Raw genomic sequence first — 8,009 nt, 5'->3', positions numbered from 1 at the left:
TCGATGCATGACATTCACATTCGCTGAACGATTTTTGGGTTTCGAAGGAATGTCCGTACTCGAGAATTTTGTGTAAAAAGAATTAGGAGGGAAAGGAATCCGATGAAGGCCGAGTCGAATAGATGGAGCGGGTTTCGATTCAACTCTAGTGTTCGAAGGGTTCAGGGAAAGATACTTTATTGTGACAAGTGGAAAGGATTTTGGGACTTCAATTAGTTTAGCATCTATGTGCTTAACAAAACAGATGGAGAGGAGAGAGGACAAGGAAATGACGCTAAACGGAGGACAACCTTTACTATTTAAGAAAATGGATTTAATCTAGATCTTGGTTAAAAAAAATAAACATACTCGGATAATAACGAATGCTATTATGCGGGCTGGGCTAGGCCTTTTAAGGAGGAAAGATAGACTTTGTCTGAGAAGGACTTTCCTTTTAAAGCCTTTTAGGGATTTATTTTACTAATAGATGTCATTTGCAAGTTATTCTCCAAATGGCTTGTTCCTTTTCAAGGATTCATAGCAAATAATCAAAATTATGTTTCCTTTGTAAAATAGTATTTTCAAAGAATTACCCCGTAAAAGATTTTTCCCCCAATGTTGTAATATATAACTTCATTTATAAAGCAAATACATCAGAGAGGTTCTAATATGTATTAAAGGGTTTTTAGGAAGATAATTGGTATTTGCAAATATTAAGATATTTCATTAATCATGGTTCTTTTCATAAATAATATTTTGAATTCAAAATACAAGCATATTCTCAGACATCCGTCCTTTTGTCCCAAACACAACAGGAAAACGAGAAATGAAATCCAATAAAATCCAGCATGCAAGGATTTAGAAAAAGATTTTTGATTGATCCAATTTTTGTTTCCGTGTTAAAACGAATAGGGATGGATTGCACCTAGGCACTTTTCTGAGATGGAAGCTTTCAGAAATAGATTTTGGAGGACTCCTAAAGAAACAAAGAGCATGAGATACACAAAGTTTCAATTTGCACGGGGTTAGTGCTGGGTCGATGACGAACAATCTTGAGCACATCCTTTATCATCTTGAACTCTTTTTTTGCGAACAGGCCTGCATGTCTTTTGGCGACAGGTGTCAGTATGTTTACCCTCTAAGACGAAGAAACTAGTCGACAACGGTAGATGACCTGCGGTAATCATGACCGGCGGCAACAGAGATGGTTGGCTACGAAGACGAAGTTGCCCATGAACGGCAGTAGAGTAGGCTAGGTTTTGGAGGCATGATAGGAAGTTGATGAAGATGATGATGTTAGTGATCCAGTCAGAATGCCGATGATGAAGGTGTCTATGATGATGTTAATGATAATAATCCATCAAACTGTTGAGAAGATATCCATGCTCGAGTAGTTTTCTTGATGTTAGCGTGTGCGTGACGAAGATTTATGCAACACCTCTCAATTTATGAAGATAATAGTAGAACTTGGTGTTATAGCTATTGCAGATGCTTCACTTGGAGGAAAGTAGATATCATTGTCCAACTCATCGAATCTGAGTTGATTGGTTGATAACTCCAAACTCCCGGACATGTAGATTAAATCTTGAACTTGATACTTGAGAAATTTGGAGTAGATGTGGCAACGTCAAGAAGGCAAATTGCCGGTGAAATAATTGGAGTTGTTCAAATAAAACGCCTGCTCTAAAACGATGACGAGTCTAATGACTCCCAAAGTTGATTCCATAGAACTCGATGATTGATTGATTGCTTCATCTTGATATAACGTCTGTTGAATTTTTAGTCTTGTGTTTGTGTAGCCCCCGACTCTATGGTTAGTAGGGAAACAACGGAACATATAGTCGAGAACTGTAGCTTCTTGTCGTTGATGTCATGCCTAGAAATTCGCTACCCGAATTTCAAACAGAATGTGTATTAAAATCTTTGTCCAGGACCACCCAGAGTACACAAACGACAATTTGATAAACAGATCCATGTCTTACAAAAATAATAAATAATTCTCACAAACGCAGCGGAAAAACAAATAAACTAAACTTAATCTTTACGACCAAAAGTGTAGCATCCTCCATAGAAACCACATGTATCCTCAACGTCCAGAACAAGCTCAATCCTCAAAGAACTCACCATCTGAACCAATCTCTGCCTCTGGGGTGGGGAAAAATAAAGCAAAACTGAATACCAACCACCATACTCAACAGGTCATACCAATGGGAAGGTATGATGCAAGATATTTGCAGTAAAGGCAGCATTTATAAATCATATTTTGAAAAAGTAAAACAATATATATAATTAAGCAATATTAAATCATCACTGCCCAACACTAAACCACGTTGCAACAGGCCCAACCAAACCACCAGAACTACATCAGTAAAATAAGTCATATTATTATAGTGAGACTAATCACGGTGAGCTAGCTGACTGCCCAATAACCGCGGGCACGGCTATTCGAATAATTTATCTCTGATTAGAGGTGTACAACTGTATCCACAAGACACAACAATTCCACACATGCTACCATGCCCCGAAGTACCACCGCGATACTTCGGTACTTCATATAACCCTCCCTAACCGAACATGCCCACCTCTGGTTTCACCCGCTCCTTGTGCCAAGTCGGGCAGTCCCCTCTCATGCCTAGGTAAATCCGGAAACAGCAGAGACCAATGTTGGTATTTGTTGGTATTTCTTACGACCATAGATAAACCCGCAAGCGCACGGAATACCGATGTAGCACTTCACCTTCGGGTGACCCAAAAGGATATCGAACTCAGGGAACGTGTGTAATCTACCTAAGGCTAAGACGATCCAAGGAGAACAACTATAGGTAGGCAGGCTAGAGAGGACTCTCTATGTGTTTTAATTATCTAAGCTAAGCAAAGGTAATTTCCTATCTGTTGCTTCGGGCACCGACCCTTGCTGGTCTGCCAGCGTGGTTCCGGTTATAGCTCTATGATGTATCCGAACATGGAGGATTACTAGGACGGGATTCAGAGCTGTCACCACCTGTCGCCTACCTCTGACAAATCCGTGGGATACACAACAAACAAAGGTATTCTCTAACCTAGATACCACATCTAAGTTATTAATTACTACTCTAATACTTGTACAGGAACTTGCTTCTCTATCCAGAGTCCTAGTACTAGAACACTTAGTATAAATACTAAACAATGAACCCGCAAAGATGGAAATCTATCTTACTCAGACTAAATAATTAAATAATATAAGAAAGGAACACGAATGCTTACTTTATAGAAGATGTTTCTCCGAACCCGGAGCAGAGTGTACCGACAGCTCCGGTACTCCTCCAGAATTCCTCCTACGAAGCTACACTCGTTAAGGAAGAAGTCGGATGAGCGCCAAACTTCTGGGCACTCCTCCAGAGCTTCCCCCCACTCTCGACCTTATTCTAATGTACAAAAGATACAATAGAGCCTCTTGTAATTCAGCTCAAAGTTGTGTGTGCTTGAAGTGAGATGAAGACCTCCTTATATAGGCTCCAAATGACGGTTAGGGGTATGGGAAATGACCAAAACACCCTGCAACCAACATAGGGGAGGAATCCAAGTTGTCCACGTGGAAGCAGATGGCGGGAGGTGCCAGGAATGGTTCGGCCAAACCCAAAAACACTCCTCCCGGCCTCTCCTTCGGTCGGGAGGTTCCTTAATGGGCCCCCAACAACCTAGGCTATGTTTTGGCCCAATTCTAAATGGTTTTTATTGACTTATTGGGCCTCCAATCCATGTAAACGCGTCCTAAATGCGCGGAGGTGCATTTTGTCGCATGACAGATGTTTTTTCTCCTCAAATTACCTACATACACATCTTTCACCAACACTAGTAGAAATTATTAGTAATAATCCCTACCACTAAGTTGGATACCATATTTTATTGCATTATATGCAGGTATTAACGGTCAAATATTATGATTTAAGGACCGTTAGCAACACCCCCACACTTAACCTTTGCTCATCCCGAGTGAAGGCTATGGACTCTACAACAAAGTTACGACTTCCTTACTAATAATCACGTAAACAAATTATTCAAAGTCATACCTATACTTGTGGATCTTTGTAGTGTCTACCATGCAATCCTGAGCAATTGAGAAATGGAACAATCTTGACTTAAGTAACCCTAACTTTTCATGAAGAACAACTTGGGGGTTTTTCAAGTAACACAAAATTATAACTTTGCTTTACTCCTCGATTGATTCTCTCGATTACTCAAAGTGTATGATTCCTCACAAAGGCATATGATTGTGCCTTTTCTTTTCCTACCATCTAATAAGGTTTATGTGGAACTTAGGGTATAGAAAAGAGTAGAGCATTGCTTGCATCACATATATTGCAAAGTCAAATAATGGATCCACGGAAATACAAGACATACTTTCTGGTCAAGAATGTGAATGTGTATGTGTACGGTGAATTTGTGGGTGGAAAACAGAAAATAAAAGTAACTCCTTTTGTATACCTCCTCCTCCATTTATTTTCTCTTTTGAAATTTGGGTGCATGGCTATCTTTTTTTTCCTTTCTTTTTGTTTTTTTTCTCATCATCATGCTCCATACTTGTATGAGCACTTTTTTTTCTTTTTTGCATAGCCATGCCTCTCTCACTTTTTTTTTCAAAGAACTTTGGAGGAAGAGGCATAAATGACATGGAGTATTTATTTAATGGATGAAATGAATGACAAATGGGAGATGCTAACTTCTAGTGTAGAAGTCAAGCATAGGTGGGTGTATGTGGAGTGTATGTGTGTTCTTGACCATGAAAGTATGAAAAGCATTTCACTAGGGTCACAAAACTTGACAACACTCAATGTAATGACAAGCAGTGTATGTAGCAAGCTAATCATGAATGATCAACTTATGGCTCTAGTGGGAATAAAAATATCAATGAGGAGTTTAGCATCGTTATATATATTTTTTTCTTTTTATAAAATTCCCAAGTGTGCAACATGAAGAGCAGGATTTCTATCATCAGACTATATCTTATTCATCAATTACCTAGATAGCATGGGGTCCCTATTGAATATGTCACCACAAGCAACAAGTAATGAGCAAAGAATAATAGGCATGCATGTTATTTTCAGGGAGACCATAAACTCTAATTGTACCACCCCTAGCTTGAGTTCAATTATCTTCGATATTTTAGAATTGATAATCAAATTAAACTCAAGATAGAATGGATGTCCAAAGGAAAAATTGTAAAAACCTACGTTCTGTATAAAATAGATGACGATTCATGGTAGAGGTGGTTCAACCAAACAGGAGGTTTGGTTGACCCCTCATTGGGTCTAACTACATCAATTTCCCTTGTATGGTTCGTCATGGCTAATCACTTCTGGGGTGATCTTGCTTTGGTTATGGCGTTGATGTGCAAGATCACCCCCACAGTTGTCTTTGTATCTAGGAGGATTTATTGGACACAAAGAAAAACAGAGACACGAGCGAAGCAAAAATGACTCACTTGGTTGGAAGACCAAGGAGCCAACTTTATTTTATTTTTTTATTGTTTTTTTATCATTTTTTTATTTTTATTTTATGGCAACAATGGATATGTTGGGTATCCTAGCAGGATGGAGACATGAGATGAGGATGCATATGGTGTATGAGATTCTTACCAGATAGGTCTTACCAGGCTTAGAATTAAATCGAATGTAACAAAGTTTTGCATTTGTTCTACTTGGTTCCTTGTGCATCTCTTTCAAATGGACCAAGGAGCATGATATAAGTGTTTGAAGTTATTGTACACTGCTCCTTGATTGTCATTTTATTTCCTGCAAAAGGTTATTGGACAAAAAAATACTCGAAGCACTACAAAGATTTAAAAAGATTTTGTCGTCACCTCAAGATTAATTATTCACATCCACGCTAAAAAGGAATTGGATTCAAAACTTAAGAAGCATGGATCCCACAAGTTTGCCAACATTTTATTTTATTTTTCGAGAGAGACATCCTTTATTCTGAAATCACTTTTTTTTCACCAAATTTTCATTTAAGCACAACTCATACAAGGTTGAGGTAAATTTGCATGAACATGCTAATGGAGCGATTAGTAATATACGCACCATGCACCTTGATAGGTGATATGTGTCTCCTTTTCATGTCAGCAATTGATTTGTTCCCGGCCCTGACCTACCTTCATTGTAAATTAAACTTGTGGACTCACCCGTCAATTTGAATATTTTCCTGCAGTGGGTTAGTTCACAAAAGATATGCATCCAATGTCTATGAACATATTAACTCCGAAATTCATTAGTCAAACTAAACTCCATGTCCAATTTGATTAAACCAGACTATTTTAACCTAAGCACCATGCTTAATTTAAAAAGCCTATAGATGTCTTGTGCGAGCACCCAAAACAGAGCATATGCAAATAGACACAAGAAACATAACCATGTATGATCAAGTCTCATTCAAATGAAGATAAGTATGAGTAAAAGGCATGGTGAACCTTGTTTTATCTTTTGCATACCTGAGTGTACTTACCGCCAGCATGATGTATATTTTGAAATCTCTGGGCAGTGGCATGGTCACATATGATTGTCGATTTCTCCTCCATCTCCATGTAGATTGTACCGGAGGAAGGCGCTTTTACCATGCTAACTCAGGCAAGCAAGTTGGTCTTGCACACACCTCGGGTGGAAGAACCTTGTGTCTTGAAGGCGTATTGGCACAATGCCGTAGAGACGTAGGATACATCTTTTTTAGGGCAAATGTGCAAGTGCCAACTGGAGTGGAGCAGCAAATGCCTAGAAAAGAAGAGGGCAACTCTTCTTGCTTGTATGCGCGTAGGTGCTGCAGGAGCGAGAAGTTGTGCACTGCTAGGAGTGGATAAAGGCTGAGCCAAGACGGCACATGAGCTCGAGAGAGGGACTAGATATAGCCAGGCAGCATGATTGCTACTACCCAGGTGTACAGCCATATTTCAAAGACACGCACTTAATGCGGTTTTTGATCCAAATGTAGCTCGTCAGCTCTCTTGCTCTTTTCTTCACCTCCCATATTTTTTCTTCTTTTCTTCTGTCTCTCTTTTCTCCTCTTTTTTTATTATCTTTTTGTTTCTTTTTTTTTTCTAGCAAGCTAGGACTAAAACCAAGTTCAAACCAAGATGACTTTGGTTGATGGAACTTGTCATGAAAAGCTCGTCGATCTCCACCTCACACTTGGACTTTTGTGTCGCAAGACATCAAAAACCAAGTGTGTGATGTCGGATTCTCCTATAGAGTGTGTTCCAATACCAAGGGTCACCAAAGTGTACAATTGAAGTAGCTACCATGTTCTTAGGCATTGTATGACCCTCGCTCTTAATCTCAACCTGAAATGGTTAGCGGCCAAGAATACCCAAAGGTGCATATTATCCTAAGAACTGGTTCTTGCTTTTATTAGAAAGGAAACTTACCATATTAATCCGGGCTATCTCCCAGTAGTGCTTTGTTTATGGTCACAAGCTCGACCATTGGGACATCACTCTGCAAGATTAGTGCCACAAACAAGTACGAGATTTGCAGTATTTGTGATAAATATAAGCGTCCACAACCACACCTCTATACATGTTAGAAATGAGGACCGAAAGGTGGTTGCGGTCCTCACACAGGGAAGTGGTCCTCTGGGATTCCTTTTGTGAGCATGAATCCTAGGGGTTTTTGAAAGAGAAACTTTCATGCTCATATGTGGAATGTTTTCTCTCATCCTCCAGAGTCGATATCTCAAGCTTATCCGTGGCCTAAAGGTTTTCCTTCCCAAGAGATGCATCGTGCCCACTCTGACGGCGAGGGCCACGTCCTTGCTGCGGACGACCCCTCCCGAACCCCGCGCAAGGAAAAGGCCACCGTCGATAAGCCGAGCACCACCACTACCCCCAGCGAAAGCCGTTCGTCAGATAAGTGGTGCTCGATGCACAACACCTATCGGTACAGTCTCGCTGATTGCCGCACGGTCAAGAACTTGGCCGATCGGTACAGAAAGACCGATGGGGAAAGGCGGCAGGGTCGCCTGGAGGGCAAGGCCCCCGCGACCCCCGTCGGCAACCAGCG

Source organism: Oryza sativa, chromosome 3 (assembly GCF_034140825.1).
Source record: "Oryza sativa Japonica Group chromosome 3, ASM3414082v1".
Lineage (NCBI taxonomy): Eukaryota > Viridiplantae > Streptophyta > Magnoliopsida > Poales > Poaceae > Oryza > Oryza sativa.
This window is presented reverse-complemented; position numbering follows the sequence as displayed.